The sequence below is a fragment of the Leptinotarsa decemlineata genome, unplaced genomic scaffold (assembly GCF_025532065.1).
Source record: "Leptinotarsa decemlineata unplaced genomic scaffold, Ldec_3_MD MMD2_tig00003902_RagTag_RagTag, whole genome shotgun sequence".
Classification (NCBI taxonomy): Eukaryota; Metazoa; Arthropoda; class Insecta; order Coleoptera; family Chrysomelidae; genus Leptinotarsa; species Leptinotarsa decemlineata.
This window is the reverse complement of record NW_027412598.1, coordinates 1,633,106-1,646,230: the sequence shown is the minus strand read 5'-3', so window position 1 is coordinate 1,646,230 and position 13,125 is coordinate 1,633,106.

Below are 13,125 nucleotides of genomic sequence, written 5' to 3'. Positions count from 1 at the left end.
TTCCAGATGGCTGTTTTAACCCAACTGACAAACCTTCAATAAAGGCTTGTCGTGCACTTGTTATATTACCATCCTGCCTTACTTTTTTGACCGTATAACCTTGGTTAACCCATGTCTCGTCCATGAAGTACAATTTTTTTTGAGCTTCCGAAATTCGTCAATTTTTCTTAGATAGTTTCTTCTCCATGCTATTATTTCTTGACGTTCAATGAGAATGCTTTTCCTGTCAACTTTTCCGTACGTAAATTTCATTTCGTGTACAAGTTTCCTAAAAGTTTCTTTACCCATTTTTGGGACCAATTCATGATCGCTAAGTGCCTCCAGAACTGTTTGTAGTGTGGGCAGCTCATTTCTGAAAAAGAAACTGAATAGTTCTGCGTAAACTGGTTTTGGCTTCTTCATCAACTGTGATTTTTTTTCATCCGCTACTAGTTTTTGGCGTTTGTACGTCCCCATGAATTTCTGCTTCTCTTAGTATTTTGTAAATCGATGATTTTGGTACACCGGTATAATCAGAGCACATATCAACTAATTTATCTTTTGTAATTGTGGAACTTAATGATGTAGAAATGCCCGGTTGGTTATTTGGAGATACACACGTAGAATCACAGCACATATGCACAAAGTCATCTTTTGGTGGCTGATGATCTCTTTCAAGACAGTGAAATACTCGCAGTACAATTTGTTTTTCTCTTACTGACCGAGACTCCGATCGTTTTACCTTTTTCGATGTGGAAGGCCCGACCATGACTCCCATTTTTTGAGTAGTTTGAGAACGGTGTAGAAATATAATTATGTAACCCTTAAACACTTATTAGCACTATTATTTTCACCAATTGTTATCACAACACGTCGATTGCTGACTAACTTAACTGTAAAACGTACAATTCACGCTGTATAATTCACAAACCAATGATACGCTCATGGCTGCAAGTCCATTAGTGAGGACTGCAACGATGAGATTGAAGTTACGGTAAAGTGACAAAGACAGAAATATCGTTGCTTACAGCGTTGCCACTAGTTGTAATAAATATCTAACACTATACAAAAAATAATGAATTTTAACTGATCAGTAATCAGGAAATGTATAAGTATTACTCATTACAAGCTCATTACTGATTTTTGTCATAAATAATACCTTTTAATCGTACTAGTATTGTGTATTATCTATAATTTGCCACAACCTACAACTCTACTGCTAACTATATTTTTATTCTGCTATAAACTGGTAACGTAAAATTTAGATATGACAACGCGGTTTACTCTCAATCATTATTGGTTTTACTATAGCAAATAGCCCAAACAAATTTCCACATGAAAATGCATGAGCAACGGGAACAGTTCTGAACAGTTCAGCCTCGAGAGCAAGAACGATTCGGGACGGTTCAAAACAGTTTAGGATCATTTCGCAGTCAAAACCAGAACAGAGGATTCATCAGTCCGAAATTATCCTCAATAAACTGACGTCCTAGAACCTGAATTTCGCAGAACCAGAACAAACCTAGGAGAGTAAGTGGTTTGTGGTTCACAATCATATATCCCACCACAAGTGTACCCAACTCCAACACAAAATGCCCTCTTCTTTTTTCTCAACTGACGTCCGAAACCAACGATTATGGACATACAGGATTGCTTACTTACATATATCGCCACGGTAAATAAGTGCCGAGCAGATGTGACGTAACACTGATGACACTTTTAGTAGCTGCCATAAGACCGTGCGTTATTTTAAAATTTTTTGAGGATTATTTTCGGACAGTATTACATTGTTTTTGTATATTTTGATTAAAATTTTATTTAACTATACCAATTAGGTTTCTGAAACATTGATTTTGTTATTGTGAAAGTCGTATTTTCTTGTGCTTTTGGACATTTTTTAAACTGGTGTAGCGAGTAGACGCTATATAAGACTCTGTTATTTTCCGTTTTGAGGTTTGTTTTTCGCCATTGTGGAACTTTTTTTTTGTTTTTTGAACATTTTCAAATTAAATTAAGGTAAAAATTGGAAATATTTACATTTTTGTAAGTAATAGCAATAATTGTCTAACCGTTAAATAACCTTGTAATTTTTAATTAAAATGTCTGGTCGTATAACTTGCAAAAACAATCAGTTGACTTTAAAGAAAAGTGGTGTTACTAATGTAATATTTCACTCTTTTCCTATTGCTAAGGATATGATTTCTACAACTTTGCAAAGAGAATGGATTCGTCGTTGCAAAAGAGGGGATAAATTCACTCTCAGAAATGGATTTGTTTGTTCTAAACTTTTTTCAGAAAATGATTATGAACGAGACCTTGAAAATAATTGTTAGGTAAAAACTTATTCTATTCATTCACTGCTTAAAATAAATGTTTTTTTATAGGTTTGCCTTTGCGTCGTAAATTAAAAAAATGCAAAAAGAGAGAAGATTTTTCTTTAAATATTATTTTTGAATTTTGCAAGCTGAGAACAATTGTTAGAATGAAATATAATAACTCAAAGGCTGACGAAAATAGGTCACTTGAAAAAAATTTAAACAATTTTCATAATAGAATAAAAATCGAAAATTAAATTTATTTTTCTACATTCATGCAAAAAAAATAATTCAAATATATTCAGTGGATGAAGTAATTCCTTTTTGCTCCAATGTAGTATTATAATATATTTAAGTGTAGATTTGTCAATTTCATCATTTATGGAACAAAGTTTAAGTTAAATTATTCTATCTAAATTTCTCATTTTCCTAATAGAAAGTAAAAGCCGTATCATGTATTTTCTGTCAGATAAATAAAAAAAGTTGTTACAACTATAAACAATTTATTACTTATATATATTTTTGATTATTAAGCGTTTGTTATAAAAGATGGAACAAAAAGTTATAAAAATTTTTTTAGATAATATCATTATCTAAAACAAAGTTCATTAGAAAATGTTTGTGGGAGTTACAGTTTTCACGAAAATAAAAAAAAAACTGATGAAACCTCTTACTTTTAAGAAGAGCAAAATAGCTCGCCCTATCATCCACAAAAGAAAAATTTTTACTTAGGATTGATCCATTTATATTAAGTATTCAATCCTATATAAAAATAATATTTTGAAAAGGATTTACCTGAAATTTTGTTTATTTTAATTTAAAAATGCAGTACCGAGACCACGTGACGTGTCTAACAAAATCGCAAAAGTAAGCAATACTGTATGTCCATAATCGTTGGTCCGAAACAACTGAGCAAACAAATTTTATTTGGAATATTTTCAAATGGTGAACACCTTACGACTTGCCAACCTAGAAATCACGTGAAAAATTTGAATTTCCCAAATTTCTAATTTTTTTCTTGATGCAGATAGAGCATGTCATAATATATTGAATATAGAATAAGGAAAATAACTTTTACCTAATTTCTACTAAGTTTATTGTTTGTTATGACAAAAGTTATTTTCTTTATTCTATATTCAATATGAATTTCCACGAAATATAACTTTCAGATGTCAAAGTCCTTTTTTTAAAAATTAATTTTATTAACAAAAATAGATGTTAACAGTGTGAAAGCAAAATTACAACTGAATTACAAAAGTATTCTTCCCATGAAGATAAGAATGCCTGCACATCAGTTTCCCAGAATCGCGAGATTCTGCTTCAGCATGGTCAGCGGTTCACATGGGAACGGGCGATATAATTCCTCCCCCCGAAGATTCAACGTAGGAGGGTCAGCGAGGAAGTTGAACCCAAGAGAACACGATATCTTGACTTGGTTCGGATGGTCCATTGGTTTTGCACCCTCTGAAGCCAATCTTCTTGTGCACTAGGTACAAACAAATTGATACTAGGACCAAGTAGATAAACATCGTCCAAAAACTTGGGATATGTGCTACGTCTTTGAAAGATATAATTGATTCGTTTTTCATTATTGCTGTTTTTATTGAATGAAGTTCGTCCAGGTTCAGGTCATCAAGTTGGATCCCTATTGATTTGGGTGGCTCTGGCTTCCCTTCGTCCAAGTCTGGTAAGATGATTGGTTCACTATTGGTAACTTGGTGATCAGGATAACTGGCATCCAATTGAAATGTCGAATAGATAACTTCCAGGTAGTATAGGTTCTCGATTTCGTTCTGGTTCTGACACTTGAGTTTGGTAGTTTGTTGAGCCGGTAGGAGGACAACCCATTTGTTTGAGTTGTCTAGTTGTCTGATGGCTGGTCTCGATAAATGTATGACAGTCTCCTTACAAGTGGAGGTGTTCTGGACATTGAGTAACTGGATTTCGCATGGATTGTCTTCTGTTAGCTCTCTGATGTTGGTGGATGGGCAGATATAGGTTCGATGGGAGATCTCCAAACAAGGATCGCTCAAGAATGCATACAATTTTTCGTTTTTTGACAAATATTTGTTTTGAGGTATAACAGCCTTAAACTGACCCTTAGTTAATATCGGAATAGAAAATAGATGATAGTAATCGAAATTTGATGGATGGGTAATTGGAATATGCAAGATATAGGTTATTCTGAAATTTGATATATAGCTTTTGAGGCTAATAATTTTTTCATAAAGCAAAGTATTCTCGAAACTTATTTCTATTGGTAGTTGGTCTTTCTCAACAATTTTATTCAATTTTTGCAGTTCTTTGAACAAATCTTTTGTTTTTATAATACTAGGATGAAGAATGTTCAGTCTGGAAAATTGTATTGAGTTTTCAACATCTTGCAAAATTGAATTTATGATTTCAAATGTATTGATTATCTGATTCAAGATGTCTTTGATAAACATAGAGTTTTCTCTATACGTTTGATTTTCAACAATTTTGGCTATTTGATTAATTTTTGATTCCAAAAGCCTTTCGTTATGTTTCACTTGCTGAACTGTACTATTGAACTGATCAATTAATGAGATTGAGAGTGAGTTTTGCTTCTTGATGTTCGTTACTAGATTATTTTGATTATCTTGTAATTCTTTGATCAGACGGTCATATTTTTCATCATCGTTGGAATCTAAATTTCCTGTGATCGACTTGAAAATGGATCCAATGTCGTTTATGAGACCGCGCTTTGTTCTGAGTGGATGTGGTAAAATATTGTTGAGTCTATCAGTCACCTCCTTTTCCAAAAATTCTAATATTTTTAAATAGTTAGATGTGTCCCATGAGTAGTCTTTGTGACCGCCTACAAGTGTCCTTACATTTTTTGAATGGAATTTCAGTTTATTTACCTCCATGATTATTGGATTAAAATCATAATAATGAATAAGTGAATATGCGTGCGTTTCGACTTTGGCTGTTCCAAGTTTGAGAGGAATAAGTCCTGGATTGTTCTTTAGGTTTTGTTTAGATATATTTTCCTGGAGTCCGAGAGTTCCAGATAATCTGAAAAATTAATCAATTTTTTATGGGAGATGGGTATTTTTTGAGAGGGCGTTTTAAATTGTCCATGTGAATTTTTTGTTGGTTTTCTGTAGAAACTGTTTTCATTGTATGATCGACCGTTTTGATTTGAGTTGGTTTTTGAAATTTATTTGCATCCTTTTGCCTAATATGTTTTTTCACGTAAACTTTTTGTTTGGTTTTGAATACAATGGAATCATCGCGTTTTTTATTTTCTCGTTCTACTATCTTTTCCTTTCGCTTTATTAGATCCGAGTTTATTTTGGAATAGAAGAGTTTTGATCGTTCCTTGTGATCAATGGTGTAATCATTTAGTAATTTCCGATCAATATCAATATTGAAAGGATCATTGGTTGAAATGTGACCACTTATGATGTCAATTGGCTTGAGTTTTGTGACCGAATGTATAGAGTTGTTGTATGCCATTTTTGGAGGGATTTTCAAAAATCCTCTAGTGTTGAGTAGACGAATGTGTTCTAGAATAGTAGAATGGAACCGTTCTATTATTCCATTGGATTGAGGATGGTGTAGTGATGTGAAATGAACTTCGACTTTGTGTAAAGCCAGAAGTTCCGAAATGAGAAAGTTATTGAATTCAGTACCGTTGTCAACGATAATTCGTTTGGGGATACCATGATGAGAAAAAAATTGAATGAGGTTGTCGGCTATTTCCGTACCTGTCAAGGAGTTGACTAGGTATGCCTGTGCGTACTTTGAAAAACTGTCTATGATTGTGAGAAATTTTCTACTTTCGATAGTGAATGTATCCATATGCACGATTTCGAAAGGTTTGGCTGCTGTAGGGGTGATGTTGAACTTCATTTTGATGGGGTTTCGCTCATATTTGCTTTGTTGGCAAATAAGGCATTGATTAATATATGTTTGAATGGTTTCTTTTATGTTGGGCCAGTAATTTTTTTCCTTAATTCTTGCGAAAGTTTCGTCAACACCGCGGTGGTTTGACTTACCTTCATGGTGGTTTTTGATAATTTCTTGAACGTCTTCTTTTTTGGTAACGTCCAGAAGCTTTTTGGTACACATTCTGAATTTTATAGAGGGCCACTTGAAATATTTTTGAATTGTTGCCGAAAATGGTTTATAAAGTTCGGGGTTTTCAAAATAGACATGGTACTGCACTCCTGGGGCGACATATTCTTTGATAAAATTCAAAATATCGTTTTATGTATTATTTTGCGATAGTTGTACATGAATTCTCATCTTTTTCTCGAACAGAATGGTAGTTTTAGGTTTGGCCGGAGAATGGAGAACTGAGCTTATAATCAACTGATTGAGCCCTAGGTTCACGGCACACTCCGCTATTGGAATTGTTACAACAGGGTTCTGTTTAGCATTTGAGTGAATGGTGTCATCTTCAAGGTTTTCGCGTTCTGGTAGGGGTTCATCTTCTATTTGTTCGATATTAGGTTGCAATGGTGAAGAAATGTCATTTCTTCCATTACCCGTGGAAAGTAATTTATTGTCTTCGTGTATTCTGGGTTCTGGTAGGGGTTCATCTCCTGTACGTTCGGTATCAGGTTGAACTTGTAAAGAAAGATTGTTATTTTCTGTGTGACTTTCCGGAGATAACTCGTTGTTCGTATTATTTACATGCATTTCGTTAGGGGGAATCATGATGGGAGAATATTCAGTGTCCAGGTTGGGTTCTCCAATAATCAAAATATCGGAAGAGGGTTGATAATCCGGGGTTTCAAGGCAACGACTTACTGGGTTTCCTTGACCACTGAAAGTGACACTTTGATTTGTTAGACGTTGTGATTCATCTAGTATGTCATCCAATTCCTCCCAAAAGGTTTTGGTGTCCTTAGTGTGGATTTCGACACGGGATAAAGCATCGGCGTTGGTGTTCAACTTGCTTTTTTTGTAGATTATGGTATATGGTATAATCGTATTCCTCTAGTTTGATCCGCCATCTCAACAATTTTGAGTTGGGGTCCTTCAGAGAGAATAACCACTAAAGGGGTTTGTGGTCAGTGACGATATTGAATTTTCGTCCAAAGAGATATGGGCGGAAATATTTGGTAGCCCATACGATCGCGAGAAGCTCTTTCTCAATGACTAAGTAATTTTGCTCAGAGAGTCATTCAGGGTCCGAGATGCGTATGCAATGGCCTATAGGGCCTTGAGAAAGGACAGCTCCTAGCTCCTTGCGTCTTTGGTGAGATTAAAAGGTTTAGAAAAGTCGGGGTACTGCAAAATCGGATTGTTGATTAACAGGTTTTTGCATGTATTGAAACATTCAAAAAACTCTGCATTATGTTCAATTTTTGCGCCTTTCTTCAGGCATTTGGTTAATGGTTTCGTTAGTCTAGCGAAATTATTGATAAAGCGTCGATAATAACCTAACAAACCCAAGAATCCTTTGATCTGTTTGGTGGTTTTTGGGACAGGGAAATTTTTGATGGCTGTGATTTTATCTGGATTCGGCTTGACACCTTCGGGAGTCACGACGTGTCCCAGATAGCCTACTTCCTTTCGTAGGAATTCCGATTTATCCAGCTGAATTTTGAAGTTTGAACTTCTCAGCCTGTTGAAGACAGATTTAAGGCTCTCAAGGTGTTCTTGGAGGGAAGTCGAGAAGATAATAATATCGTCGAGGTATAGGTACCAAGCACTTTTCATTCTGGATACCACGAAGGATATTATCCATTACGCGCTGAAAGGTAGCTGGCGCGTTTTTCAAACCAAATGGCATCCTCAGATACTCATAATGGCCATGTTCCGTATTAAAAGCTGTTTTTTCAATATCGTCCTCTTCCATTTCAATTTGATGGAAGCCACTGGCCAGGTTGAGTGTTGTGAAATACTGGCATTTTCCCAGTTTGTCCAGAAGATCTGTGATGTTAGGTAAAGGGTATTTGTCATCTATCGTTTTCTTATTGAGCTTGCGATAGTCAACAACAACCCTCCATTTTTGCTTCCCAGAAGCATCGACCTTTTTGGGTACCACCCAAATTGGCGATGACCAAGGAGAATTGCTTGGCCTAATAATTTTCTGGTCGAGCATTTTTTTGATCTGATTTTCGACTTCTTGCTTGTGTATAAATGGGTACCGGTATGATTTTGTATACACCGGTATTTCATAAGATGTTCTAATTTGGTACTTTACACGGCTCGTAAAAGTCAGCGGGGTATTTTCATAATAAAATATGTCAGAGAATTCTTTGCACAGCGAAAGTATCTTAGATCTTTCCTCGTCATTCAAATGGTCACATCGAATTTTTGAAAAATCTAAATTTTGCTTAGGGGAATCATCAAAATTATGAAAATCGATTTTTTGAATTTCGTTCTTACCCTCCCTTTCTTACCCGTTCTTAGCAGTTCTTTCGTTCTAACCCTGAAAAATTCAGAGTTACTGGTTTGGTGGTGTTGTTCAAAATTGTAGTGAGAGCTCTACCTTTATTTGCAACAGTAAGACACTCTGGCAATTCACAATAATGGAAGCGTTGGTGAGGTATTATTATTTCACCATTCTGAATTAATGTTTTGACCTGTATGACGTGCTCAGATCTTGGAGCAATCGTAATTAAATTGAGATCGCTTTTTGTTTTTTGAAACTTCAGTTTTATTTTCGCATAAGGAGTGATAAGATAGCCATTACCAAAATCTAGGTTAGCTTGTAAAAGTTTTAAATTGTCAAGACCAATTAATCCTTTGAAAATGTCATGAAATTTGGAAAGCAAAAATTTTAAATGTTTTTGTTGTGGAAAATTGAATCATTTTGAAGCGGGCATATATGCGCTATATTTATGAGATGATTTTTGGAAAACTGTTGAAACAATAAACGCGTCGTATTTTATTAGATTTGGAAACAGTTTTTGAGCAATTTCTGGATCTATAAAAGATTTCGTGGAGCCTGAATCAATGAGAAATTTTGCGTCATATTCCGGAAATGTTATATATGATAATTCGCTAGAACTAGAATTATTGAAAGAAATGATTTGCGGAACTAGGTTTGATTGTTTGTGGTTGACATTTCCTGAAAATTTACCTCAGAATTGTCAAAGTTACTTTCCTGGTTTTCATTTTCGCAATACAGAAATTCGTCAAAATGTTCGTTTTAATCTTTCTCAGCGTAATATTCCTGTTCGCTATAATTTGGTTCATTTTGAGTGTCACTAACTACCGTATTGAATAATTCCTCTGATATAAAATTTCTTTGGGGTTGATTTTGAAATGAGTTTGAGAGACCTGATCGATAATTAGATGCGTTTCTTATCGAAACACTCATTGGTACTGGTTTATTTGTTTGATATGTATTTCTGGTGGATACACTCATGGGTGTAGGTTTTGTGAAGTTCTGATTTTGATTGGGCCTGAAAACATTTCTGTTTTGAAATGGTTGTCTAAAAACTTGCGCGTTGGTAAAGAATTTTTGGGGCTGGTTTGGTGCTCGTGGCTGAATTGGTATTGGTTGTGAAGGAAATTGATTTTGCTATCTGAAAAAGTTATTTGGTGTACTATAATTATTGATAGGAGAAGAATTTGGCTGCCTGATCTGAATTGGTGTTCTAGAAGGTTGAAAGTTTGGCCTAAATGTATTCTTTTTTGAGAAATTTTGAAAGTAATGTACATTGTCTTCCTGTAAAACAAACTGCAATGCTTCACTGAGAGATATGGGTTGCATGCAACGTATTGTAGTACCCAAGGGTTCCTTGAGCCCAGAAAGAAAGGTTTTCAATGCCAAATTGCTATATAAATCTCTTTTACACCTTTTAGATTCTTGTGTGATTTCGTGAACGTCGATATAATTGCACAATAGGTTCAATATATTTAAACACCTATCATAGAACTGTTGAGGCGTTTCATTAGGGGATTGCCTAAGCATAACCATGTCTCTGTTTAGGCAAGTTTCATCCCTTTGATCGGCAAAGTTTTTGGTTAATGTATCTTTGAGTTCTTTCCAATTTGAAACATTCTGTATATTAGCTACTACTTTAGCATTGCCTGATAATTTTGAAATGAGACAGTTCAGCAAATAAACATTTTGAAAGCTTGTCGGCTCAGCCACATTATAAAAAGTATTAATTATTGAATCACAAACTGCTAGATATCTATTTAAATCATTAGGGTTGCCGTCGAATTCAGGCACATACCTAAGGTATTCTGAGTTGAATTGATTAGCCATTATTATATTTGAACTGTTAGAAGAATGAGGCAAAGAAAATGAAGAGTCAGCTGAAGGGTTTTCGTTATTCAAATTTAACTTTCCAATAATTTGAGATAGGTTATCAATAGACATTTAAAAATTATGACTTACATTAAAATTGTAAGAACTTTGAGCATCCTTTATAAGGTAGACGACTGGTTCTTCGATTTTTGATTTCCAGAAAGACTTCCTTGCGAGACTGGACGATTCTGTTTCACTCTACGATGATCTGCCTGTTGAGGGTAGCTAAAGGTCCACGATGGATTGGGTTTCTTGAAGTTCGAAGAGCCACTCCTTCACAAATACCTCCACAAGACAAAACAACAAGTTCGATACCCGATAAATCGTTGAAACGAAAACTGCACGTTCGATACATTCAATTTCGACTATCCTACCGACTGCGCCAAATATAACTTTCAGATATCAAAGTCCGTTTTTAAAAATTAATTTTATTAACAAAAATAGATGTTAGCAGTGTGAGAGCAAAATTATAACTGAATTACAAAAGTATTCTTCCCATGAAGATAAGAATGCTTGCACATCAGTTTCCCAGAATCGCGAGATTCTGCTTCAGCATGGTCAGCGGTTCACATGGAAACGGGCGATATAATTCACGAAATGAATAGGTCATCAATCGAACAACATAATATATTCGTAAGAAGTTCTTCTAATCATTTCGCTTTTATAGGTTGATTATATAAAAATTTGGACAAGTGTATTTTTTTTTGAGTTCGCTACTCTTTCCATTCGTCATTAGTGTCAGTTGCCATGATAATTGTTCACGCAATTATATTAATATTGAAAATACCGACGGAAAATTAATAGAAAACAGCAAATTAAGCTTGAAAATGGGCAATATAAATTTCAACTACATATGACAACTGACACTAATCACAAATACAAAAGGTACCCAAATCAGAAAAAATACATGTGCTGCAAACAAAATTCTTATTGACATATGTATGATAAATTGTATACAATGAAAACGAATTTCAACCAGTAAAGAAAACTCAAAAAATGGACAATACAAATATCATCTATAGATGACAACTGACATTACTAACAAATATTGAAAGTAGCTGATGTAGAAAACAGGCATAAGCTCCAAATGAAATCCTTATTTGATATAAACTGATATAAAGAGAACTGAGTTTAAAGTTCCAATTATGAGTAAAATAGGAAATACTACCAGATAACTTCTAATCTGTAAAAGAGAAACTACATGTAGCAAAATAGTCATTTCCCATGGTGCCAATATAAAAAAAATATTTACAGAAAATTGATAAAAGAAAACTATTACTACATATAGATTACGACTTGCTGTATCTGAACCAAGTCAAATAATTCAAATTTGTGAAGCAGTAGTTGGTAATTTATGAGGAACTCCCCTATTAAGTGATGCGCAATTGGTGTTACATTTTGTAACTTCAGATTCTTCAGAAAACAATCAAGTTCTACGAAGCAGTTGATAAGTGAAATAAATATATTTTATAAGTGATTAAATATGAAATTGCAACCAACGAACCAACTATGTGCATATGAAAATAAAAAATGAATATAAGTTTTTTTCAAACTCATTGTCAAAATTGGAAAATATTCCTTTTCAAGTTTATGAATGATTTTGGATATGGATAATTTTTAGAAAAATATTCTCAAGTCTGTTGTAGCCTGAAAAAACCTTGTGCAAGTAATAGAAAATAATTTTTGTTACGAGGTCGTACTCAGGATTTGTGTTAGAATAAAGAAACATTTGATGAGTAGACAGTATCGACATGAAATGCAAATATCAATGCCACTTCAATGCCACTTCAAGTAAATATTTACAAATTTCTGACATTATCTCATCATTAACACAACTGCATGTTTCAAGTTTGATGGGGGTCTACAGTCTGGTCGTCGCTGCACTCTTGTCTGCTTCGGCTGTCGAGAAAATGTATAGTACCAAGAAAAAGTCCAATATAAATCAACAAACAAAGAATCCACCTTCGCCCAGAATGTATCTAGTTGAATGTATACTGTAGCTGACCTACAAGGTTGACGGGTCTGAAAATAGCTATGGTGGCTCGGAGGCTACTCCGGCCCTGGATTGTTTTACCACAGAGCATGGAATATTACGAAAATCGGCGGAAAGGCTTAGGAAAGTTTCAAAAAATTATTTTTTCAATCCCACAGTATTTTGCAAAAACATTTAATAGTAATGTACGTAGCAAGTCCGGAAAATACTGTTTTTTGGACGAGTAGACAAAATTCTAGGACAATCCGTAGGCGAGTCCAAAAAAACTGTGTTTGGAAGTGTTGCGTGCACTATTTTTGTGGCAACCATGTAGAATAACAAATCAATGAGAGACATTATTTTATTATATTTCTTTGTAGAAAAAAATTTCGAACATTTCAATTCTTAATTTGTATTAGATATTGAAATTTGAACAGAAAATACTTACAAATATTCTACTCAATCTTTTTAATAATATCTTTAACGCAATATGAGAAAAAGCGTCAACTGCCACTTTTGACGTTTTTTGTCACAATTCACTATTTTACTGGCTCGTTTGACGTTTTTTGTCACAAGTCACTATTTTACTGGCTCGTTAGCGGCGTCCTCAAGGA